The 27259-nt window shown below is 40.8% G+C and overlaps 1 long non-coding RNA gene across 2 annotated transcripts; it reads right to left on the bottom strand.

Moving 5' to 3' along the window:
- Positions 1 to 2901: 2901 nt before the first annotated feature.
- Positions 2902 to 25836, bottom strand: LOC149525283 (uncharacterized). Of its 2 annotated transcripts, none has more exons than XR_016348763.1 (4): positions 25672 to 25836; positions 8038 to 8150; positions 6765 to 6848; positions 2902 to 5724 (listed from the first exon to the last, which is right to left on the bottom strand). It is a non-coding gene; the product is annotated as an uncharacterized LOC149525283 (long non-coding RNA). The 2 variants fall into 2 exon arrangements; XR_016348762.1 differs by having other exon boundaries at positions 6812 to 6848; positions 25672 to 25822.
- Positions 25837 to 27259: the final 1423 nt, after the last annotated feature.

The raw sequence follows: 27259 nt of genomic DNA, 5'->3' as shown, positions 1-27259 counted from the left end.
CTAGTTAAGACAGTGCGAAGTGAGAGAGGCACTCCAGTCAATACCGGTAACACTGCTTTCATGAGGAGTAAGGGAAGGCGAAGGAAGAGTGTTCTCCCTTCAACTTCCTGCAGTGTAGACAGCTCCAAAAGCTGAGTTAAGCCACTTTGACTTCAGCTACACACTTAACGTAGCTGAAGTTGCGTATCTTAATTCGACTTTGTCCCCTAGTGTAGACATATAAAAGTTTTAGAAGACTTTTCATTGCCACCATAAGTCCACTTTGTGGCATTAACTTTCAGATGTTGCTCTGAATGTACGGTTTGTGGATTTGATCCTATTTCTCTTGAAGTCAATTGAAGGTTTCTCATTACAGGGAGTAGACTCAGACACTACAGCAGAAATATATATCGCCAATCAGTATAAGAAACATGATTATTTTGTTCTTGTGCACGTACTGGGTTCAAAATCTTGGAGTGCACTGCCATTAGCTTTCATGTACCTTTTGAAAATATGTTTACAAAGAAAAAGGTATTGCTCCATCATACATGAGTAGTCCTTTTAGTTCAAATTCATTTCTGGAACAGGCCCCTGTTCAGAACAGAATTTATATTCAACAAAATACAGTTGATTCTATTGAAGCAGATAAATAAAGTTGAGCACTTACTTTTGGAAACATTTCAAAACCCACATTGGTCAACAACAAATGCTGGATGTGTATATGCTTCTTTTAATTGAAAATTTTACCCAAACAGAAAGATATACTTTTCAGAGTTTTGTAGCTAAATGTTGCCAAAACAAACAGGAAAATCCCTCTCTCCAGATATCTTAAATCAATTATGTAGATACAATGTTGTGACTGTTAAGTTATGAACCATTACAAACAAATTCAATATTTTGAAATAAAGTGAAAGAGGAAATCAACAAAAAAGTATTTTTTAAAAACTAAGGGTATGTCTACCCAGCAGCGCTATTTTGTAATAATGTCCATTATCCTGAAATAGCATTCTGTGCATCTTAACAGCAAGCTTGTTATTTTGAAATGCATTTGAAATAACAGGCTTTTTATTCTGATGTCCCATAAACCTTGTTGCATGAGGATTAAGGAACTCATTGGAATAGCACTCTATTTCGAAATTAGCACTCTTCAGACAGTGCCAAATTTCGAAATAGGCTATCTTGAAATAAGCTGTGCCATTTACATACCTCAAATTGCATAGCTTATTTCAAGCTATGTGCTACTGTGTAGATGTACTCTTAGGAAAGAGTGGCATTATAAAGTATGTAACTGAATAGTAATTTGCTTCTTCTTTCACAAATGTAATTGCACTATAGCATTTTATACATTGCACCATAAAAGTTTGAAAGTATTTTTTATTGCATTGGTGAACACTGACAAAAAGTATATTGAAATTTTCTCATATTAAAACAGCACCATTTTTCAGTGCAGCATTTGCAATTGAAAGAACAGAGAGGTTTTTCCAACATTGGTAAAGCACTTTCTACAAGGAAGACGCCTTTTTTCAATGAACTCTTTCGGAAAAAGATGTGTGTGGTCTGGGAAGAAGGAGTTCATTCAGAAGAAGAGGAAAGAGGAAAAAGCACAGGTGCCCTGGTGGCCACTCCATCCACAGTAATCACAGTTTAAATGTGAGATAGTGTCCATTCAGGCTGGACGCTATCTTTTGAAAAAGCAGATCACTTTTTCGATGCACTTTGGCAGTGGGGACATGCTTTTTCAGAAGTTTTTTCAGAAGATCTCTTCCGGAAAAGCTTCTTCTGAAAGAAGACATAGCCCCAGACAGACACCTGAACCTGAATTCAGATTTTACATTTCCTCCATCTCCAATCACAGTAACAAGTTTTTATTGTAGCCGTGACTTACTGTATGTATGTAAGTTCTAGCCCGGTGTTTCTCAACCTTTTTTTTTATAAAGTACCCCTTTAAAAAAAAATATCCCCAGTACCTACAGTTTTCAGACACACCATTTTTTTCTACCATTGCAACACATTTGTTTAAACAACTTAATTGTAGCCGGGCGAGTGATGACATTTTTTGGGTGCAAAAAGGACAAAAATAATAAAGCACTGTAAAAATTAGAACAAAAATTCAGTTTTCTTCAAATTTCCACCCCCACCAGAGTTCTCTCAAGTACCCTTAAAGATACTCGTACCACTGGTTGAGAAACACTGTTCTAGCCTACTTCCAAAACCAGAGTGAATGCTTAAACACGCACACAGACAAACCCAGATTATTTTGGAAAATATATACCATGAAGTCATATTTCAGGCACAACATTTAGTACTATATGTATTTAAAAACATCCCTGGTTTTGTATATTAATGAGGTACAAATATGTCATATATGAATTTTACCACAGACTTTGCTTACAGAGCTTGTATTTAATTGTTACATTTGTCCTAAAATTTCAGTAGTGATAGAGGCTTGTATATGGCTTTCAATAATAAAAATTAATTACAAGCTTGAAGCTAAAATTCTGAGTGCAAGCTACACAATAATTTCTTTTTACCTTATTTGTCATATGGGGACCAATTTATAGCATGAAATTCAGTTCACTGTAACTGAAACTTTTCTATTGCTTTTGTCAAGGACTTTCAAAATACATAATTTATTAGTCTTCTGATTGTTTTTAGACTACACCCTGTTGATAGTTATATCTGAATATATATTGTTGAAATGCTATTGTACGTTTTAATACTTCAGCTTCAATATAAATTTACAAAATGCATTACAATAACGTGAGTATTCTTTGAATATAATCTAAAGAAGAATTATGTTGCATAGTAGCTTAAAACATTTTCAAACCAGCTTTCAATTTACTTTCTGGTGCTTTCTGTAGTATGCACAGGCTGACTAGTTGTGTTGTGATTAACTTTTCATGTCAGACTGGGTATGTGATATTTGGTTTATCATCCAAATTATCATTTCAGTCATTTTTGTCCCTGCTCCTTATTAGATATCAACCAATAGTTATAGAAGATATTGATTAAGAAGAACCTTTTATATAATAATGTATTTGTTCAAATGTATGCCCCATTTCTATTAATTGTATATGCAAGACAAACTACTGACAACTCACCATTATTATTTCCCCCGGAACTTCCATGGCACAATATGGAGAACAGATATACTCTGATAGGTCCATAAAAGGCTATTAGCCAGGAGATAGAAATGCTGTCCTTGGCCTCCGTTTGTCAGAGGCTGGAGAAGGATGGCAGGAGAAAAATCGCTTCATCATTTTCTTTGGTCCACCCTCTTTGGGGCACCTGGTGCTGGCCACTGTCGGCAGACAGGCTACTGGGCTAGATGGACCTTTGGTCTGACCCAGTATGGCCATTCTTATGTTCTTATGTTCTTATTCTGAGGAAATATTTTTAAGTGAAATTCAGCTCTGTGGAGCTAGCCAATACAAGGCATACGTAGCACTTACATTCCACTTAGACACAACCTTAAGTGGTGAATAGGGGTTAATTTCATTCTCCATCAGGTGAATGTTCTTATGATTACAAAAAGTGTCTTTCATAAATGAAGATGATACTATTTTCAGTTTAATTAAAATGTATCCTACAAAATCATCAATATTCATAAAAATGATCTTCGTAAGTCACTGATCGAAATATACTGCACTCATAGAACTAGGGCGTTAAGATTCCTGAAGGTTACTTGGCTGTGAACTTTGATGCAGCCATTCTATAACAATGTTGTAACTGACTCAAGACAGTGAAGTGCATTAAAGAATATTGGTCAAATAGTCTCTGTGTAGCTGAGTAGAATAAAAAATTAACATATATGTGGCTTTATAAGTAGAATAAGGATATAAATTACCAAGGTTTGACCCAGATTTCAAGGTACATATGATCTTGTTAAATCATCTCTACAGTATTCACTGATATTACAGAATATTGTACATGATGACATGCTTATTTGTGCATCTAAGGTTAAATGTAACCCCAAAGAAGAATGATAGGGCTCTGTCCTACTCAGTTTTTATACAGATTTTCACATTGTTTTCAATAGCAATTTCTGAATATGACTTGTCAGAAAGAATTTCCTTCACAGGAGAGATGTTTTTCTTTCCATTCAGATTTCAGTATCTTCTTTACCATGCTATCACTACATGAGTCCAGATTTTAAAATGCCCTCTTTCTGAGCTGCTGTTGCTCCTATAAAATCAGATGTTCCTTAGAACTAAGCATCTATCATTTGTGAATCCATCCTAATGACCCACCATTTGTGCATATAGTTTCAGATGTGTGAGAAACTCCATGCACAACATTATTAGATGACCTATTGTTGGTTAACAGACAATGACAAACAAGATAAGATGTAATGAAGGAGGTGGGATGCACAGGTTTTATGAATTAAGGGTATGTGCAGGTCAGCGATCTTCCTTTTCGAACTTTTAATTCAAGACTAAGTTCCAAAACAGAATCAGTTTCTAAGCCGTGGCTGCAAAAAATGTACATGTACAAGTAAACATGCATGCCCAGCTTCTGCTTTCATGTCTAAATCGGCTAATTCCACATGAAAATGAACATTTGTGCACAGGCATTTTTGAAGGTTCAGCTTAGGACCCAGGTTTTAAAAATGTGTTCCCTTATTTTAATAATTGCACCTTGAAAAAAATTCTCAATTCTCTCATGTCAATGATCACAACATCACAATAACATACAGTAAGGGATTTGCATAACGTTCTACTTGCAGGGAACTTGAACAGATGAGTCCATTCTCTCTATCTGTTCTACTGATGCCAGTCAGAGATACATGCAGAATGGAAAAAGAAGTACAAATAACTTCCTGGCAAATTACATTGCACTCATATATTCTTTATCCCCTATTGAAGACATGTGCATACATGGAAAGATACCTGAGATGTGCTTTGCATTTCCAATCAGAGTCTAAACATGATGAGATTGCAAAGAACTGTGCTATGCTTCTTTTTCATTTTGATTTTGCGAAAACCCAAGCTCCATAAAGCGAACATGGCATCAGAATATAGTCTTGTAAAAGGAAACCAAATTGTTTCCCCATAATATAATACCACTCAGAACAAAAACAACTAAAAACAGAACCATGCAGGTCAAGTGCAAATGTCTTTTCTGTAACCCTTTTCTTTAGAACAATATAATTATTAAAACATTTCTCATTACAGTATTAAAATGTGTATAAATTTTAAAAGAAAGCCTTTGCCAGTGGCTGAATTATAAGGTTTAAAGAAATGCCATGTTTTTATATCTTTTTTCCCCTGACTCTTGAAAAAGAGGATAACAAATCTAAAATTGAATTTATGAATCTAACATTTAACAATTTTCTATGTCAGACTACAAAATATAATAAACTATAAATAGCTTTCAGTATACTCTTTCTTCGCCTTGCTCATCTTTACATTAGATCTAGCAATGTTGAAAGGTAATTGTATAGAATATGCCCACCACAGTAAAAAGCTTAAAGCGACTTGATTGTTCCATCAGTGTTTTTACATCAAACAATTTGTGCATGTATTGTAGTCAGCAGTGCTTGTAACTTTTGAATGTGGAAGCTACATTTCTTTAGTAGATCCAGAAGGCAGCTCCTTTTCAGACGAATCATGTTTAAGTTCTAATAGTGATTCCATGGGGTTTTCATTGTCTATGCAGACTGGACAGCATTTTCCTTCCAACAATGTGGGGGGTCAAACACTCTACCAGGAGACATGTCTCTACAGTACAGATTATTTGGCCATTCTGAAAGGTAATGTTAAAGTATTATCTCCTTTCTCAAAAACAAGCAAACAAACAAAAACCAAACACACACACCAGAATAGCACAGTATCAATATTTCTTACGGTGCTATTTTCCAGTGCAGCATATAAAATATAGTTCATAAAAATATGCAGATGGTATCTGTCATGCAGACTTGTATAGAATGAAATGATGTACATATGCACACAAATAAGTGATCATTTTCCTAGTTTTAAGATCAACTTGACAGGTTTCTGAGATTAATTACAATGCTCAGAGCAAAAAAAATTGTTCAACAGTTCTAGCTATTATGAAAGTTTTCTAATTGAATTGCCTTTCTTTTTTAAAAAAAATGACTTGCACTTGACAAAGGTTTGATTTGCACACCGCTATGCAAAAGACAAGATTTCCATTCAGATTAATTATAAAATAGTTTAATATCTAAGTTCACTGTAAGTCACAATAAGTGAGTTCCATTCTGTGCTATTTCTTAAGGGAAGCCAATGCTAATAATCAAAATACCTTTTATTGTCTGTTATATTTCACAACTGAGTTTGCTATAAGACAAAAAAAAATGGGATGTGCTAAAAGGGTTATAAAAAGATCATAGCATAACATTGCTATGAGTTGCTGTCAAAGGGCAATCACTCCCAGGTGCCTTTTGTGACGGCCCTGCAAGCAGTTCCTTGCCTCAGTTTCCCTCTTCTAGACACTGACAGTTGTTCCCCTCCTCCCAGGGGTCAATCACCTTCCCACATTCTATGTGATGCTGCCAGAAGCACTCATGCTGGAAACAGCAGAAATCCTCACAGCCTGTCTTCTGGGATTTTATTAATTCACCCCTCACTCCCTCGAGGCCAACATTATGATCATAGTAGGTAAGTCTATTTGCTGCTCCCATGCTGTCAGTCCACAGCTTTGCTGCTCTGGTTTGGCCAGCAAAATCCTCTTCTGCCCTTACTGCCTTCCCTCGGGAACCACTTACACTCCACTGGTTCTGGCCGCTCTCACCTGGTGACCTCTCACTCCCAGACAGTTCTTACCTGCCTTTTTCCTGATGACTCCTCATTATATTCAAAGTAGAGCACACCTGAACTACTGCATTTTCACTTAAGAGGCCAGTTATCCTGTTAAAGTAAAAAAATAAGCATTTATCTGTATTGGTTATATTTAAGTCCATATTAGATCTTGGGTGAGACATTCAAAGATATATGATGCCTAAAAATGTAGATAATCACCTAAGCAGGGGAAGCACCTAATGTCTATAGATTAGGTAAAGTCCAGGAAAAAATGATGCCCCCAATCCTGCAAAGACTTATCATTTTTATGCAGCAGTCCATTGAGCTGAAGTCGTCCCATTCACATATGTATATATATCTAAGGCCTATGAAATCATTCCATTCAATGAATTCAATACACAAGGATGGAGGAGCTGAAGTTTTGTATCCATATATGGAGTGAAATTCAACCCTATGAAGATGGCCCTATGTACATAGGCACTGTGAATCCCACTGAAGCTGTCTTATGCACAGAACCCGCAGAAATATTAGTGTACAACTTTAGCATTATCTTGTGGGAGTAACTCTTGAGTAGAATGTAGGCCATATGTGCATTGTAAATTTGAGTACATGGAAGCAATATGTGCATACCAATGGCAGAGCTAAAGTGGCTGAAGTCAAAGATTATGCAATGGAATTTAGCATTTCTCTCAGGGTGGCAGACATGACCTCACTCGTGGACAGAAATTGATGGCAGGCTGTTGCTGGACCATACATAAAAGACCAACTAGCCATTGAGTGTAGCCAAAACTCACCTCTTTTCACATGGGAGAATGATGAGAACTGAATATGATTCAGAATGATATGGAACTGTTTGTGTTAGAATAAACGAATCTATACATAAAGGATATCTATATTCCCTGTTAGTAGGCCTATTTGTGAATGTATCTGTCACAAAAATAGAACTACATTAAATCTGCCTCACATCTTCTGTAACTGATTTCAACCTATTCAGTGAAGGTGTTAAGTTAGTGTAAAATGCTATCGCCAACATCAGATTTCTTCCATGGTATGCATATTTAAGATGAGGAGTAGAAGAGACTCCATCTGAAATATTCTGTCCTTTTGTTTAGTGGTGGTTATGGCAAGTCTTCACTACATTTCCCCAGAAGCTTTATATTCCCTATTATCACTAAGCTATGGGCAGTTGTGAGGCACACTTTTCTTTCTTAGTTCATCATTGCAACATGCTTCAGCTGGCATGATACCAGAGGAAAGAGAGAACTAGATAGCAGAGAGAACTTTCAGCAATACATACCTCACAGCTACTGCTAATGCAGTCTTCCTTCATCCACTGTTCATTTTCCTTACGTGGAATCCCAGCATCATCCATGCAACCTTCCTGCCACAGGCAAGCCTCCAGCTTATTATCTGCAAAAGGGGGGGGGGGGGGGGGGAGGAAGAGGTGAGATAGGAAAAGGTGAAAACTAAGCTGAGGAATAGTACAGCTGAGTGAATCATTATTCTTGATAAGAATATACATGAAAGCTTCAAAAAACCTTCAGACATTTGTTCATTTTCTTACCAGCAGGCTTTTGTCTTGGCTTAATCTGCATTTCTATTTTTGCTCAGAACAAATTTGTGATCTAAAATCTACTTGATAATTTAAATATTTTATTTTCCACCTGTCCTGTAACCAATGGCCTCTGTTCAGATCTCACTGCTCTCACACTCCCTAGGAACTGACTGGTTGATGTAATTTGGACCAGTGATTCATAAGGGATGAACTTCCAGCAACACAGCTACATAAAACAATGTGTCTTCTACTCTCTGGAAACTTGGGGGGGGAAAGCAAACTGGGCTTGAGGTTACAAAACAAATGTATCTCAGTCTCATCTAGTCTATGACTGCAAAGTAACAGGTCTATTCTACTCACATTTTGAACATTTCACTCCTATTAATTATAATAACTCACCGCTGCAATCTGGGTCTCTGACAAAGGGTAGAAAAGGGAGCAGCTGCCCCAAGGGCCTGGCAGTTTAAACGGATCTGGGGCTCCCAGCCACCATGGCTGCTCTAGCAACTGTGGCAATCGCTGGAGCTCTGGGACCTATGAAATCACTGCTGGAGCCCCCATCCATGCAGTCTGGGCATTGCAGAAGGGCTGGCCAGGGGAGGCTAACCCTAACCCCCAGCTCAACCTTTCTGCTTGAGACCCCTCCCCTTTTCCCAGGGGTTTAGCATTTCTGTCCTCAGCCCTGGCTGGCTACTATCTGAAACAGAAAAGGAAAAACCACGCTACATGCTCTCAGTATACATTTCTCAAACACAGTAAAGGGATTGATATTTTTCATTTACCGTAAGGCCCTGATTCTGTAGTTAGTCCATGCTAGCTAATCACAGCATCAGATCATGGTTACATTTTCTATTTTAGGTATGCCCAAGCAGGCCAAAGGAACTAGTTCCCTTGTAAATGAATGACCCAGAGGTCTGCTTTCTGGCAACACCTCTGCAGGTTATTGCTTTGAAACAAGTGCGTAAAAGCCTCCTAACATTTAAAACAAGCTATTTGGAAAAGGCACCAACCAGGTCCAGAGCCATTGATACAGAGGCTCTGCCAGGCAAGCTGCATTACTGATATGCACTTGTTTCAGAAATTTTAGCTGTTCTTTAGTAGGAGATTGCCTGAAGAAGGGCCAGATACAAAATGAAGCACAGGTTATGCCAAGGCTATCTGGTTACAGAAAGGATCCTCTGTTTCGATAGATGTTCCCCCCTGCATGGAGGAAAACATGGAGAAGCCAGCTGCCTCCATGGTACTGTCTCATCACCATCTGGAAATGTCAGAGGGGATTGGAATCTCAGGGATTGGAATCCTAATGCGGGGCAAAGGCTAGAACAGGAGAAACCCCTATCAAAGGGAAGCCATTGCCTTAGGAAGCACTTGTAAAGCAGTTCAGTTGGACAAGAGAGAACACCTATAAATTTCAGAGATTGCCTGGGGGCAATAGATGATCCCATGGGATGTGTGGGCTTAAGTGAGAGGGATTACACTGCAGCCCCTTAAATGAGTTAGGAATCTAATGCACAATGTTTTCCTTTACCTCATGCATATTTTTGTTAAGTGGGGTGATTGAGGTCTGAATCAGGACTTGGGGATTGAGCCTATAGTATTAAATAGGGGTGTAATATCCTGTTTAATTGGCTGATCAGTTAAACAATATTATTTAATTGGCTAACTAACACATGGACAGAGACTGGTCCTCAGAATGTGTCTCTGCCTATAACAGGCTTAGGCACTCCACTGGCAGGGGCTGCTCTGGCACAAGGGCACCATTTACCCGGTAGTAGCCTCCCTGAAGTTGCAACTTCTGGATTTCATACTTGAGGTTTGATTAAAACAGCATGCCTTGATTCCAGAAGGAGATCATAAATGCAACAGAGTTTGAGCTGCTTGCAGCTTTGCCTTTGTGGCAGGGGAGTTTGTTATAAAAAGAGGGAGGCAGGGCAATTAACAAAAAGCTAGGCATTCATGCAATTGAAGGATTGTTAGATCATCATGAAAACATTGCTGGGTACTCCACTTAAGGATAGGAGAAAAAAAGTAGGAATGAGTGTTGGGCTGCTAGGATTTGCATTTGGATCACTGCTCTAAAACTTATAAATGTTCTTGAAAAAGGAGTTAACAATCACTACTCCAAAGCTGCGTGCAAAGAGTTACAAAGGGATCTCACAAAACCAGATGGGCAGATGGAATTTAGTGTTGATAAGTGCAAAGTAGTGCACAAGGAAAAATATAATCATAACTATAGATACAAAAATGATGAGATCTAAAATAGCTGTTACCACTCAAGAAAGGGATCTTGGAATCACTGCGGTTAGTTCCCTGAAAACATCTTCTCAATGTGCAGTGGCTGTCTAAAACTAAAAAGCTAACAGACTATTGGGGATCATTAGGAAAGTAATGGATAAGAAGACAAATCCATGATTCTATATAAAGTCATGGTATTCCCACATCTTCAATACTATATGCAGATATGGTCACCACATCTAAGAAAAGATATTAAACTGATAAGAACAGATTGTATTTGAAAAAGGTACAGAAAGGGCAAGAGAAATTATTAGAGAAATGATTAATATGAGGAGAGATTAACAAAACTGGGATTTTTCAGCTTGGAAAAGAAATGACTAAAGGGTGGGGGGATATGTTAGAGGTCTAGAAAATAATGAATAGTGCGGAAAAATAGAGTAAGGAAATGTTAACCATTCCTTTACTAACATAACACAAGAAGCTGACCCAATTAATTTTAAAACAAACAAAATTAATTATTTTTTCACAGTCAACTTGTGGAACTCTTTGCCAGAAGATAGTGGAAAGGGCCAAACCATAACAGAGTTCCAATGAGAACAAAATAAGTTCAAGGAGGATAGGTCCACGAATGGCTAGTAGCCAGAATGCACAGGATTGGTGTCTCTAGCCTCTGTTTGCCAAAAGACAGGAATGGATGACAGGGAATGGATCATGATGATTGCCTCTTTTGTTTATTCCTTCTGAAGCATCTGGCATTGGCCACTGTTGGAAGACAGGATACAGGGCCAGAAGGACCATTGGTCTGACCCAGTATGGCCATTCTGATCTTCTTATATATAGCTGAAATGTATCTGCTCTCTTGCTATATCCCACTAGACTCCACTCCCCTTCCAGAGCTAAGAGAGAGTCCAGGAGTCCTGACGGGTCTGTCTCTCGCTCCACAGAGTTAGTATCAAAGTAAGAATATACAGTACACTACATATTTAAGGCTAACCAATGTCCCATAAGTAATTTGTCACAAGATGTCAGAATATGTTAGTGTTAGAGCTGAGTGGGTCTAATATTTATTTAATTTTCTTTCTTTTATGTAGGAATGTGATTTAGTGCTCCTGTCGGCTAACTGCTAAGTTGTCTAGCAAAAAAAGTAGAGTTTTCCAGTGCCTTAGTCGCCCCTGGATAGAGGTGATGTGTATGGTGGGGGAAGGGCAGATGGGGTTGGTTCCCCTCCCCTCCCCGCCCACACACACACACACACATTTGGTGCCTGGCTTGTACTGAGCATGCACAGTAACACTGCTGAAGTCTCTATCCTCAGTCTGCCCCCATGCTCTCACCCTCTTTTCCCTCCACCCATAATAGTGTGCACAGGTCAGCTCATCAACCAAAGATCTGAAATGCTCCCCTACTTGGGGCTGGCCTTGCCATGAGAACTGAGGCAGCCGCCTCAGATGCCAGACCGTGGGGGGGGGAGCTGCACCACTAGGACCCAGAGTGTAGAAAATTGTGTCTGCTGCTGGTGCATATGTATTCTCTCTGCAGTACCATGAGAGGAGTAGAACAGGATGAGGACAGAATTGAGACCTTTCAAAGTTTTGGTCCAAGCGAGGGGGCATGAGTGTGTCATTTGAGCTCCCCACCTCAGGTGCCAAAATGTTATGGGCCGGCCCTGCCCCTACTCCAGATTCCTGGCTGGAGCAGCCCCTGCCTGCAGGGCATGCTGCTGCACTGGAGCAGCCCCAGCAATTAACCTGAAGGGTGAGGCTTATCTGTTAACTGGTTAAATCTTCACATCTCTAATAATAAAATATAAAACAATTTGGTTAAAGCCAGAAGTAGCAGCACACTAATCACTGGGGCTGTGTCTAGACTACATGCCTCTGTCGTCAGAGGCATGTAGATTAGACACATAGGCAAAGGTAAATGAAGCCGCGATTTAAATGATCGCGACTTCATTTACATTTACATGGCTGCCGCGCTGAGCCGACAAACAGCTGATCAGCTGTTTGTCCGCTCAGCGCGCTAGTCTGGACGCTCCCCTGCCGACATCAAAGCCCTTTGTCGGCAGCCCCGTTATTCCTCATGGGACGAGGTTTACCGGGGCTGCCGACAAAGGGCTTTGATGTCAGCAGGGGAGCGTCCAGACTAGCGCGCTGAGCGGACCAACTGCTGATTAGCTGTTTGTCGGCTCAGCACGGCAGCCATGTAAATGTAAATGAAGCCGCGATCATTTAAATCGTGGCTTCATTTACCTTTGCCAAAACAACAAATCTATATGGCTCCGTCGACGGAGCCATGTAGTTTAGACGTACCCTGGGAGACTTTCAACTGTGAGCGTGTACAATTCCAGTTTCAAACAAACACAGGGAACATGGATGTAGGAGGAAATATAATTCTTACCCGTGGAAAATTATTCTTCACTTTTGATTAAATAAGAATCCATTCTAAGCTTTGAACTTATGTGCCACACACTATTTTATGCAATATGAAAATGTACTGTTCCTGAGTCCTGCTTCAATTACATTGTTCTATATAAATAACTTCTGCTTTGAAGATCAAGTATTTCTAAATTAATAATAAAAATTGTTGTCAAGCCTTTGGCACCTGTTAGTTATTCATACTTTAAAAGGAAACATCAATACATGTGCCTTGACATCTGCTAATTTTTTTACAGAAGCACTAACTTGACAGCAGGCTGTGCTTGAGAAAATATTTTCTCTTTGAAATACCTACGTCATACATAAGTGCTTTGCTAAATGGAAAGATGAAGTTTGAAAGAGAATGAAAATGCATAAATTAATTCACAGGTTATTCAGTACCAAACTTTTAAAAATGTTTTAATTTAAGGATCTCTGACTTTTTATAACTGAATGTATCTTTCTGCTGTGTTATAACTTTTTACAAAATTCCTCTCTTAGCACCATCCCAACACTATGGCAATCGAATGGAGCAATGTGTATAATAAAAACTGTTTACCCAGCAGTGACACACACATACTGCATATGTGTGATATAATACTGGAAGACCAATTTTCAGCATGTTACTTCTCCAGGTTAGGGTCAAACTTTCAACTGTGAGCGTGTACAATTCCAGTTTCAACCAAACACAGGGAACATGGACATAGGAGGAAATATAATTCTTACTCATGGAGAATTATTCTTCACTTTTGATTAAATAAGATTAAATAAACAGACCCCGGTCAAGTCAAACTCTTCTGCGTCTACTCCTCCAGAACAGTAGGGCCTCAATCATGATCAAAGGCTATGGATGATAATAATATACAAATAAATAGATGCATACATTTGAAGTCCAAAAGAGACCATTGTGATCTTTTAGTCTCACCTGACTACACAAATTAATTCCTGTTTGAACCAGAAAATCTCTTGAGAAAAAATAATTGCCTTCAGTAATAGGCTGGACAAGGCCCTGAGACACCCTTCCAGAGGCCCTATAGTTCTGCTACACCCCAACCCAGAAAAGGGCCATAGATAAGTCTTCCAGGAGGCTGAAGTAGCTGTGGAGGAACTGGCCAATCAGGGGCTGGAAAGGCCTACAAATGGAGATGCAAAGCAAAGCAGCAGTGCAGATCTCATGGAACGAAGCCAACAGGTGACCGGCTGACTGAGGGAGCAGCAGCAGCAGCAGCAGCAGCAGCAGCAGCAGCAGCAGCACCACAGACTGCTTTCAGTGGAGCTGGTGAGAGATTATGGACTATGATGAAAATGATGAACTAAGGTAAAGCCCTGAGATAGGAGCAAGAATCTGTCTCCTGGAGGCACCAATCTGATCCAGAGAGGGGAAAGAGACAGAAAGACTAAACAGAGCGCACTGAGATGGGCCCCTGGAAAGGTATATCCTAGAAGGGGATGCAAGTATTTCACACTGAGGTGTAACTTGGCCAGAGGGCTGAGTAGCCAAACATTCTGACAAACTTGGGGAATACAGCACCAGGGGGCTTGTGGATGGTGAGTGCCACTCTGTTAGAACCTCACTGTTTAAAATGTATGCCTTATTTCCAGTCAGTTTGCCTAACTTCACCTTAAGACTAATTTCAGTCAAACACATAACTTCTCTTTATTTAAGGAGAAAACATGTTTTTATTTAGCTGTACCACGGTTTCACATATATGATCGAATTGTTTGTACAATTGCTGTGAAACTACTGCAAATCACTCTTCTACCATGAACCCTTTCAGAAAAAAAGAGGGGTTGTTATCAGATTGCAAGATTAGGGAAATAAATCTCAACCCCATAATTAATTCTGTAGTAATTATCATAAAATCATAGAATACTAGGTCTGGACGGGACCTCGAGAGGTCATCGAGTCCAGTCCCCTGCCCTCATGGCAGGACCAAGTACTGTCTAGGCCATCCCTGATAGACATTTATCTAACCTACTCTTAAATATCTCCACAGATGGAGATTCCATAACCTCCCTGGGCAATTTATTCCAGTGTTTAACCACCCTGACAGTTAGGAACTTTTTCCTAACGTCCAACCTAAACCTCCCTTGCTGCAGTTTAAGCCCATTGCTTCTTGTCCTATTCTCAGAGGCCAGGAAGAACAAGTTTTCTCCCTCCTCCTTATGACACCCTTTTAGATACCAGAAAACTGCTATCGTGTCCCCCCTCAATCTTCTCTTTTCCAAACTAAAAAACCCAATTCTTTCAGCCTTCCTTCAAAGGTCTGTTCTCTAGACCTTTAATCATTTTTGTTGCTCTTCTCTGGACCCTCTCCAATTTCTCCACATCCTTCTTGAAGTGTGGTGCCCACACTTGAAGAAATCGTTGATGAAGATATTGAACAGAGCCCTGCAGAACCCCAGGCAGAACCCAAAACGGACTCCTGCAGAACCCCACTTGTTATACCTTTCCAGCAGGATTGAGAATCACTAATAACTACTCTCTGAGTATGATTATCCAGCCAGTTACGCACCCACCTTATTGTAGTCCTATATACGTTGTATTTGCCTAGTTTACTGATAAGAATATCATGCAAGACCATATCAGATGCCTTACTAAAGTCTAGGTATACCACATCCACCGCTTCTCCCTTATTCACAAGACTCTTTATCCTATCAAAGAAAGCTATCAGATTAGTCTGACAAGATTTGTTCTTTACATGCTGGCTGTTCCCTATCATCTTGCCACCTTCCAAGTGTTTGCAGATGATTTCTTTAATTACTTGCTCCATTATCTTCCCTAAGTTAAGATAACAGGTCTTAAACTAACTAGTCCGTAGTTTCCTGGGTTGTTCTTATTTCCCTTTTTATAAATGGGCACTATATTTGCCCTTTTCCAGTCTTCTGGAATCTCTCCTGTCTCCCATGATTTTCCAAAGATGATAGCTAGAGGCTCAGACACCTCCTCTATCTGCTCTGAGTATTGTAGGATGCATTTCATTAGGCCCTGGTGACTTGCAGGCATCTAACTTTTCTAAATGATTTTTAATTTGATCTTTTTTTATTTTATCTTCTAAACCTACCCCCTTCCCACTAGCATTCACTATATTAGGAATTCCTTCATCAGACTTCTCAGTGAAAACCGAAACAAAGAAGTCATTAAGCATCTCTACCATTTCAAAGTTTCCTGTTATTGTTTCTGTCTCCTCACTGAGCAGTGGGCCTACCTTGTCCTTGGTCTTCCTCTTGCTTCTAATGTATTTATAAAATGTCTTCTTGTTTCCCTTTATTCCTGTAGCTAGTTTGAGCTCATCTTCCTGGAATCAGCCTGGTCAGTTTCAACAGCTGCTGAATCTGGAGCCTGGGACAGAACAGCTGGGGCGCTGCCCGGTAGGTTCCCACAGGACCAACCCAGCAGCACCCCAGCTGCTCTACCTGAGGCGTCCCGCAACAAAAGCCTGGCCTGCTGGGGGGGGGGGGGCGCACTAGCTGCTCCCCCTCCGCCCCCAGCACCCCAGGGAGACCCGAGCAAAGCCGCACAGGCGGAGGGACCCCGCCGCCTGTGTGGCTTTGCTCCTGTCCCCCTGGTCTGCTGGGGGGTCCAGCAAAGCCACTGGACCCCCCCAGCAGACCAGGGGGACAGGAGCAAAGCTGCCCAGGCAGCGGGGGTCCCGCTGCCTGGGCGGCTTTGCTCCCTGGCAAACGAGCAAAGCCGCCCAGGCGGCGGCTTGGCTCGGGTGTCCCTGGTCTTCTGGGGGGGTCCAGTGACTTTGCTGGACCCCCCCTCCCAGCAGACCAGAGAGACAGGGAGAAGCTTTTCTCGTCCTGGAGGACACGGGCGGCGACCCGCCGCCCGTGAGCTCTGGGGCGAGAAAAGCCCCGTTCGTAAGTCGGATCCGCATAAGTCAGGGACTGCCTGTATTCATCCTTTGTAATTTCTCCTAGTTTCCATTTTTTATAGGACTCCTTTTTTATTTTTAGATCATGCAAGAAATTATGTTTCTTTTATTTGAACAAAGAAGTTTGATCTATCTGGAGGACCCTCCAATGAATTACAATTGTCATTAAAGGGAACAACATTCACTAAAGAAAAAGACAAAAACTCTATGGACTCAACTACTGAGGTGAATCGCACACACTAGTGGTTTTAATTACAGCAAAAATAAGATCTCGGTAGTCAACTACTGAGATCTAGAACCGTAATGCATAGTTTAGGAGAAACCTATGGCAGGAGTTCTATCTTTACGTAAAATAAAATTCTTTTTGTGCTTTAAGAAGTGTTCAACTGATATAATGATATTTTGATACATTTTGAACATATTTTTGCAACACTGCAATTATCAGAATATTGAGCTGTTAAATCAATGTTTACCAGCTGCATGCTGTATGTTGAAAAGGGTGGAAAATCTGTCTGAGTACTCTGTTGGACAATGGAAGAAAAAACAGGAAGAAAAAAGGGAATTCTCTAGGGATACTCTGGTTAGTTTTATTGTTTAATTTGATTATATTGCTGAAATATATTTAATGGAACAATTGGAAACTACAGATGATTTTTGCTGTGTTTATTAGCTGCAACAACAACTACTTCAAATTAAAGCATGTCTTTTACATCAACCAAGAGGTTAATTTCAAAGGCTCAAATCACTCCTTTTGGAAATAAAGACAGGAGATAGCATGTTTCCTTTCTCCCACCCAACAAAGAAGTTGTCAATCTGTGGATTTTGGAATAACTGCTGAATATCACAGCTATCTAGAGTTGCCAAGCATCTAGTTCTCAATTGGAATACCCAGTCAAAAAGGGATCCTGCCAGGTCTGGTTGCAGAAACCAAGACCCGGAAGCAGCTGTCAGGTCCCAGTGGCTCCGAAGGCTCTGGGGCAGCTAGGGAGGTTCCATGTGCTGCCCTTGCAGTAGCAGGCACCCTTCCCCTCCCCCCCCCCCATTCTAGGTACACAAGCACAGTTAGCAAAACTACCCTACTGTAGGAGACCATATTGGTTATGACAGTCTTGCAGTCCATGGAGATAAACGAGGGCCACTCATGTGGAAAGGCCATGAGCATGTCTGAGAACATTTGGTGTAGGCATTTCAGTATGTGCTATTCATTTTCACAGTGGCCCTCACTGGTTATCAGGTCATAGTGTGGCACAGGTTACCTGTAGAGAATTCTCATTTAGATTTTGAGGTACCAGGTGTTAAGGACACACTGGACTATCTAACTGCTACATTCAGAGACAGTGAAATTGCTGAGAATCCTGTTCCAAGTACTACAGAGGACTTGGAAGTTAAGCCTCCAAAAACAGTTGTATTATATGAAAGCCCTTCTGTTCTACTGATCAAGGGCCAAAGGTATTTCCGCTGCACCATTCCAGAAGTTCTCCTAAACTTGCAGACAGTGTGGACTTGTAGCTGTAAGGCAACTATTCTAGATTGTAAAATAAACCCTTGTAATTGCCAGGTTTGCCTCCAGCCTCTTAGGGTGTGTCTAGACTACAGGGTTTTGTCGACAAAAGTGGACTTTTGTCGACAAAACTATACCTGCGTCTACACTGCCGCTGAGTTCTGTTGACATAACGTCGACAGAACTCAGCAGTTTTGTCGACGGCTGTAAACCTCATTCTAGGAGGAATAACGCCTTTTGTCGAGAGAGTTCTGTCGACAAAAGGTGTTATTGCATCTACTCTGTCCTTTGCATCTACATTGTCATGTCGACAAAGCAGCTTGCTTTGTCGACAGAACTGGATGTAGTCTAGACATTCTTTGTCAACAGAAGCTTTGTCGACAGAAGCTTTGTCCATACTAGTATCTGTTGACAAAACTTCTGTCGACAAAAGCCTGTAGTCTAGACATACCCTAAGTTAAGATGCTTGGTATTGTTACAGTGTTAGGCTACGTCTACACTACAAGGTTTTTGCGCAAAAACAGATTTTTTGCACATAAATCTGCAGACTGTCCATACCTCAAATGAGCTCTTGCACAATTAAATGGACAGTTAAATGGCAGAACAAAGGGCTTTTTCCGCCGTAGGTAAACCTCCTTTTCTGAGGCATAACTGCTCTTAGTGCTAGAGCTGTTGCGCAAGAAGGCAAGTGTGGATGCTCAAGAGGGGTTTCTTGTGCAAGAAACCCCCATGGGAAAAAGCACAGGTGCTCTGATGCATCAGAGATTTCTTGTGCAAAAGCGTCCATGCAGTGTGGACTCTCTCTTTCACAATGGCTTTTGCAATGTGCTTTGAGGTGTGGACATACTCTTGCACAAGAAGTTTTTGGGCAAAACCTCTTGCACAAAAGGCTTCTTTCACAAGAAACATGTAATGTAGACGTAGCCTTAATGTTTTACATTTATTATTGCTAGAATATTAAAGGAGGCGGAGACTAATGTTGTCGGGGATTTTTTGTTATTGTTGTTATGTCTGTTGACACTGGGTAGCCAATGTAATAGCAGCTATTTGCTGTTAGCAGCTCTAAAACTGAACCGAGCATGCTCCAGTGTGTTGAGTGATAGAGGGTTGGAATGATGAGGCTTTTTATTCAAGATGGAGGCCAATTAGTTGCCTGTATGTGAATTAATTATCTTTTTCCATTCTAATCTGATTTGTGTCTCCATATACTTCAGGGACATTTTAAATTATAGCCAGAACATCATACAAATAGGCAGTATGTATGTCACTGAAAAAGGATTAAAGAAAACAATGGAGTTCTCTTGCTGGTTCTGCCACTGATTTATGGTGTGGCCTTGGTCAATTCATATTACCTCTCTCATTTGTAAAACAAGTATAATTATCTTTACATGCCTATGTAAAGCAATTTGAAGTCTCCTGATGAACAATACTATGTGAGTTTTATTCTACAATTAGTAAAATATATCTCAGTGTTGAATAAGAGTTAATGGACTGCAAATTTCCTCCATTCTCATACACTGTATGACCCAGCCTTTCAGTAGCAGCATTCTTCATGAGGTAAAAGCCTCCCACACATTGAGAGGTCAGGAATAGACAATAGAAGATCTGTTGCTGCTCTCATGTACAGATGGTTAAGAAGAGAGGTAATGCAGTCTGATCATTACAGCTCTGCTAAAATGTTTCCCCTCTAGGTAATTAAACCACATCCATCATAATGGGATCTGACCTCTCTCACAGCATATGCACAGAGGGGGGTTTGTGAGTTGGCAGGGCAGTGACAGGGGCATGTTCAGTGAGTTAACCTCTTGCACAGATCTACTAGGAGACAAACCAGATGGTAGATGGGGGCCACAAGCTAACCGCAGAAACAATTACAACCTATCCTCAAAGGCATTTGCGCCTCTGAGCCAGAAGGATTTCATCCCTCTAACCCTCAGGTAGTATTCTAGAGCCAAACCTGTTTATTCATCTTTGCAGCAGGGACAGGGTTTCCTCTACAATTAGAAATAGTTCACTTTCAACAGTCATCATAGTGCACTGTCCTTTGTAACCCTGTGTGACATTGAATCCACATTATAAAATGAGCTTGTATATTTGCATCCTGAGGGATATCTGCATATCTGGTTGACATTACGTTTTTATCTATATAATATATGCATATTTTCACTCAAGGCATGAAAATAGTATTTTTTCCTCTTTGTGGCAAAAGACCCACTCTTCTTCATTTTCTGCAGTGGATATCTGATTTTTTTCTCCTTAAAGATCATGTTCTAAATTGCATTGAACACTATCATCCAGCTGATTCTGAACCACATCACCCTCTTGTTATACTTTTCTATATGCTATAATTTACTGCAACCCTTGAGAGGATGCCCTAGTAAGAAAAGAAATGTATTGTGTAAAAGGGAAATGCCAAAAAAGAAGAAGCAAATGAGAAGACAAAGTTCTCATATGAACACTCTCCACCAATTTAAACTGTAATGCCCCCTCATCCGTTTTGTTTGCTGACGATCTCATTAAAGTATGCAATGTGTTTCTTTAATGCTGACGTACTATTTAATTTTCTCTTTTTCTTCAGCAGAGGTTTATCTATTAGCTAACATATTCCTGTGCAAAATAAATAATGTCTTCTACAAAAGGAAAACAAATATGCAAACCTGTCTATATCATATTTCAAATAACTGTAAAACCCCTGGAGACAGGGGACTCAAGATATTTGCAGTTAACTTACTATTTGAGCTTCAAATCTTTCAACATTGGTCAAAATGGTTGGGAAATATATTAGTGAGCATATTCCCTAAATCTGACTCACTTGAATCAGGCTACATTCAGACCTTTAACTATTTGTCTTCCTGAGTACTTTCGAGAGATGTTAGTAAGTCTAATCAACTTTCCTTTGGAAAAATTAATAGAAGCTATACAATTGACGTAGCTCAGATTGCGTGGCTTATTTCAGCTTTAACCCTGCTGTGTATACGTGCCCTAACAGATTTAACAGTTGAGAGGTATTAGCATACCATGTGACCAATCACATAGCTAGGCCACCACATGTTGATTAGTGGATATGCTAACGAGTACTTACTGCAATATAATTTGTGAAAAATTCAAAAGCTCAAATATGTTAATAAATGCTTTTTGTTAAATATTTACAGACAATTTCTAGGGAATCACAGTCTGTTAAAAATTCAAGAACAGCAAAAAGGGGGAAAACAGAATTAATCTTAAATTATGGATTGCAATTAAGCTTAATTATTAATTTTTGGTGACTGTGTTTAGGCACAGTTCTTGCCATAGGAGTTCTCATCTCCATTCTGCTACAACTGATCTCAATGGGAGGTTTTGATTTGTTTTTGCCATTTGCTTGATGCTATTTGTCATTTGGAATGATTGGGCCCCATAGGCCAGATTGTGAGAGGCTCTTGGACTAGAGTTGCCAGCTCTGATTGAAACTATTCCAGGAGATTTTTTTCCTAACATGTCATAATATCATTTTCTTAAAATAGCCTACTAAAATCATCAGGGTTGATTTCAATAGTCACAGGGAGATTGATGCTGATTCTGAGAGATTCCAGGACAATCATTTGGGTTGGCAACCCTACCTTTGATATGTACATAATGGAGAAAGTTGTGCAAGAACCTTTTCTTCTTTTCTGTGGCTGTGCACTCAACTGTTACAATATTACTCTCTTCATGCCTTATGCTTTGGGGAGTGCAGAAGCTCTCATTCATGATCCTCCACCCAAGAAGCAGAATGCCAAAAAGGGGTTAGGACAAAATAGGGGAGGAAAGCTTTTTGCCTTGCCCAGAGATCTCTCCTTTGAACCAAACAGACAGTGCACTTCGCACAACCTCAGGTGAAATCGATTAGAGCCTACATCTCCTTGAAGAACAATGGCACAAATGCTGCAATTTAGCCCTGCAGGTTAGAACTCCCTGTTCCGGCACCATTGGGACCTGACTGGTCCCGAATGAGAGAATTTGCTGGACAAGGGAAGGTCTCCTGCCATCAGCTCCTAAGCCCATCGCCTAGGAAGGCATCTTGCTTCACCCTCGTCCACCCCGAACCTGGCTGGACTACTTGCCAAGCTGCTGCCAGCTTCCTGAGCAACAAAGTCTCTGGTTCCTTCCATGGGGCTCCAGCCCTGCAAATCTGGAGACAGCCGTGGAGCTCCGGCCCCAGCCCTGTGCTCCCCGGGTCTGCTGTGGGGCTCCTGGCGGCCCTGCGCTCCAACTGCAGCCCCGAGCTCCAGGGGACTGCTGCGAGGCTCCAGCCCTGTGCCAGCCTGTGCTGCCAGAGACTTCGGCCTAGCCCCGTGCTGCCGTAGAAGCTGTCACGGGACTCTGGCTCCGGTCTCATGCTGCTCCCAGCCAGGCTGCTGACTTTATTGCCCCGGCTGGCTCTCCTGCCCTTAGGCTACCAGCTCTCTGTTCCAGGAGCGTCCATGGTCCTGTCAGATGACAGGTGTTGCAAGACTGGAGAATGCTGGTTTTTGGAGGTACAACCTGGATATATTTGTGGGAGCATGCTATCCTACATAGAATGGTTGTGCCTTAAAAGCTTTGTAAGTTTCCTTCTGTATCATCTCTGTTACTATGTGAGGCTATAAGGGGGAGGCAGTATCTCCTCCATATCGAAAGCTGATTTCAATTCCTCCTTGTATCTGAAGAATAATTTTTTTAAAAGTCCTTGTATTTCAGATATTTAGTGCTATTCAAGCATTAGTTCTGATCATGTTGAAAAATGGAATAAGCAGTGTAAAGAATTAAAATACTCCAAAATGCTCCTTTTCAAAATTTCAGAAGTGTCTAATGTTTCTTTGTATTCTTTTATCAGAATCACATTCTAGCCCCATCACTCAGAGCATAGGTACTGGTGAACCACTGGAAGCTTTATTGACATTTTCTAATCCAAGTACAGAATTTAAGCATCATGACTATAAAAGCTATATAGACATGGAGAGATTAGATAAGATATTGACAGTGACCTTTGTAACAAGGGAAGAAATGGTAAAATATGTAAGACCCTGTCATTATTAGATGATACAAAAAAAAAAGCTAATGGAAATATACCCAATGTAGCCATCAACAAATGTCCTGATACAAAGCCCATTAAAACCAATGAAGAGATTTCCACTGACTTCAGTGGGTATTGAATCAGTCCCTCAATGGACAAAACAAAGATTTTGGAATGAAATTTTGCTTATTTATCTGTAGAAATACTACCAAACACTGATACAAAGAATCATTATAATGTAGGGCTGAAAGGGGACTTGACAAGTCATCAAGTCCAGCCCCTGGCACCGTGGCAGGATCAAGTAAACCTAATTTTCGGGTTTGCCCAACTTGTTTTTAAAAGCTTCTAGTAATAAGAACTCCATGAACCTCTCTTGTAGTTCTATTGCAGAGCTTAACTATCCTCATAGTTAGAACGTTTTTTTTAAATATCTTACTTAAATCTCCCTTACTGCAGATTATGTCCATTCTATATCTTTATTTGCCTCTTTTTGAAAGTAATTGTAAAGAAGATTTCACAAATAATTTGTGCCAAAACAGACAGATTTGGAGGCTGACTGAAAACTGCGCAGGGAAAGAGCAAATGTGTTTCATTTGACAAAGTGTGGGTACATTTTATTACGTAATTTGGAAGATGAAAGCTGGCATCTGTACAAGAATGGAAATTGCTTGGCATGCTGTGTCGTATTTTCTTTAATCATTCTCATAGTACCTAGTTCCATTTTAATTCTCCTCCCCTAAAAAGTGGATTCTGGTTATCCACACTCTGTAGGTCAGTTTTTAATGAGTTTGGTATTTCAATTAACAGGAAAGAAATGAAGATGAAATTGCACATGTCATGTTCTTGGGTACATAATTGATATCTCTACTATATACATTCCATAATAAACTATATTATTTTAATACAGGCCTATGAACTGACAGATGCTTATAAGCAAAGAAGTTGAAAGTGCGCATTCCCTTATCCTAAACATTTTTGTTTCCTGATATTCAGGTACAGAACACACAAGAGATCATTACATGCATGTTGTTTCACATGACAGTTATGTACTTTACAGGGAAAACAAACACATGCACCAGACACTTATACAGGGAAATTACTTCTGTTTAAGAATTTCACCTCTAGTAGGCTGAAAATCTGCACAGCTGAAACTGTGAAATCACTAGAAATCACTGATATAAGTACAGTTTCTTCACTTAGGTTCAAATACTCTCATGTGCAGACAGGTTCCCTCTAAGGTGCATGCCTGCACAGGCACGCACCAAGAATTTTACTCCTGTGCACCTTCTTAGCAGAGCCAAGGAGAGGCTGCTCAGCTGTTCCGGGGCAGGGCCACGTGGTGGGTGACTGCCCCGCCCCAGGAACAGCTGGGCAGCCACCACACGGCATTGGCCCTAGCTTCAGCCCTTTCCCAGGGCTGGAGTTGTGGCCAGAGTGGGTTGCGTGGCAGCTGCCAAATCAGGAGCCTGGGCCGCAGTACTAAAAATAGCACCATGGCCCTGGCTCCAGTCCTGGCACATGGGGCAACTGTCTGCCATATGGCCACGACCAATGTGCTTGGACTGGAGCTGGGCTGCAGTTCTATTCTTTGTACTGCGGTCAGGGCCCCAGAAGCCACCATGCAGCTCTCTGCCCCAACTGTTCTCGGTACTACTATTTTTAATACAACAGGCTCAGCCCTAGAAGCCTAACAAAAATTAGTTTTTTTTAATCTGATTTAATTAATTCAAGCATTTTTGTAACTAGTGTTTATTTGAAACAATTGTGCTTATCGCATTCATAATGCAAAATACAGACTTATTGAACTGGAGGCCTTGCAACTAAGAACATGGAGTTAGTGATCAGACAGCAGTTGTCTGTAGCTTAGAACCACCAGGGTAAATGGTTGCATAATGTATACAAATATTACTCGATATCTATTTTAAATAAAAGAGGATCATGGAAGTTCTTGCCCTACAAGGGCCTTTATCAGTTCTTGTTTTTATATACAGGCAGTCCCCGACTTACGTGGATCCGACTTATGTCGGATCCCTAGATACGAACGGGGTGAGGCAACTCCCGCACATGCGCAGCAGCATTCCCGGGGCTCGCTCACCTGGGTCCTAGGATCCTCCTCCTCGGGCCGGCTCCGACTGGGGTCCTGCAGAGCTGCCGGGCAGAGGAAAAGTGCCTCCCCACGCCCGCTGCCTCCCCCACCCCCCTGCCAGCAACAGGCTGCCCCCTCCCCTGAGCAACAGGCTGCCGAACAGACAAAAGCAGCCTCTCTGCCCCTCCTCCCCTCTATACATGCCGGGCTCCCTGAGCGCAGCAGCGTCCCCGGGGCTCGCTCACCTGGGTCCTAGAATCCACCTCCTCCACCTCTTTGGCCGGCTCCAACTGGCCTCTGCCTGCAGCAGCTGGCCACAGGGACAGGGATCCCGCAGAGCTGCCGGGCAGAGGAAAAGTGCCTCCCCACGCCCGCTGCCCCCCCGCCCCCCTCCCCCGCGGCCTCGCATCCTGCACGCCTGCCCCCTCCCCTGAGCAACAGGCTGCCGAACAGCAGACAAAAGCAGCCTCTCCGCCCCTCCTCCCCCTATACATGCTGGGCTCCCTGGGCAAACAAAGACTCCACCAAAACAAACAAAGTGCTGGCCTCATTGTGTTAGCAAAAAAAGGACCCTCCTCCTAGAACCCTGGGTGGTGTGTGGAAATAAAGCTATTAGCTCAAAGCATGGTGCAGAGCTGTTTGGTATTTGATGAGTTACTCCTTTAGTCCTGAGTTTGTCACAGGGACAGAAATAGATGTGAAATCTTCTGAACAGGGGAACAGACAGCAAAACAAACATTAGAGGGGAGTTAACCTTTCCCTATGCTATCCAAAACTAAAAAAAATGTTTGGCTAGAGTTTCCCCTACAATATGTACCAGTTCCGACTTACATACAAATTCAACTTAAGAACAAACCTACAGTCCCTATCTTGTACGTAACCTGGGGACTGCCTGTATACAAAAAGGCAGGCAAAATACATTTCTCTAAATACTTTGAATGTGTTGTCAGAGGACATAAAATAAAGTAAATATTATAACGCATCACTCTTTTTAGTTAAAAAATTTACTTTAAAATGATTTATTTAAATTACAGCTTTAAGAACCAGATCCAAAGTCCAGTGAAGTTAATAGAAAGATTCTCATTACCTTCAAAGAGGTTCAGAACAAAGGCCTTAAAATGTCCTTTGTTTTCATGTCTGCTTGCTTTTTTTTTATTTAGAACTGAAAGAAATTCATTAAACCCATCCAGCGTGTGCTTAAACTTTACACAAATGCCTTTGATAATTCCTCTATGCAAATACACAATTCTTTATCGTGAGGAAAGATAAGAACTCATGTAGTTGAGTTGATCACTTGAAATAATACAATCAAGTACCTGTGCACTCTGGCGTAAAGTGAACAATATTATTTGTCACCTTTCTTATACATTATTTTTATTAATAGACATTCAAGCTTTGAAGAATGCTTATGAGCGGATCACATCAGACAATTAAGGGAAATCTGCACTAGATTTATCAGAGTTTTAGCTCTCATATATATGTTGTATGTGCAGAACAAGCATTCCATATACAGTAGACTTCCAATAATCTGGAACCTTTGGGACCTAGGTGGTGCCAGATTATCGGATATGCCAGACTATCAGGAGGTACTATAAACTGGGTATATATATATATATATATATATATATATATATATACTGTGTACGGTACATACAGTATATAAAGCATTTTTAACCTTTTTTATTGTACATACTGTATACAGTATACTGTAATGTTTTAGTTTTTTTAACCCTTTTTTACCCTTTTCGCTCTGTTCAGCTGCTACCGCTGCTGCCTTGTGACTCGTTTTTTGCCGAAGCTCATTCACTAGGCTCTTGCCATTTTGATACTGGA

Source organism: Pelodiscus sinensis, chromosome 2, assembly GCF_052426305.1.
Source record: "Pelodiscus sinensis isolate ZL-2025 chromosome 2, ASM5242630v1, whole genome shotgun sequence".
Classification (NCBI taxonomy): domain Eukaryota; kingdom Metazoa; phylum Chordata; order Testudines; family Trionychidae; genus Pelodiscus; species Pelodiscus sinensis.
This window is presented reverse-complemented; position numbering and strand designations above follow the sequence as displayed.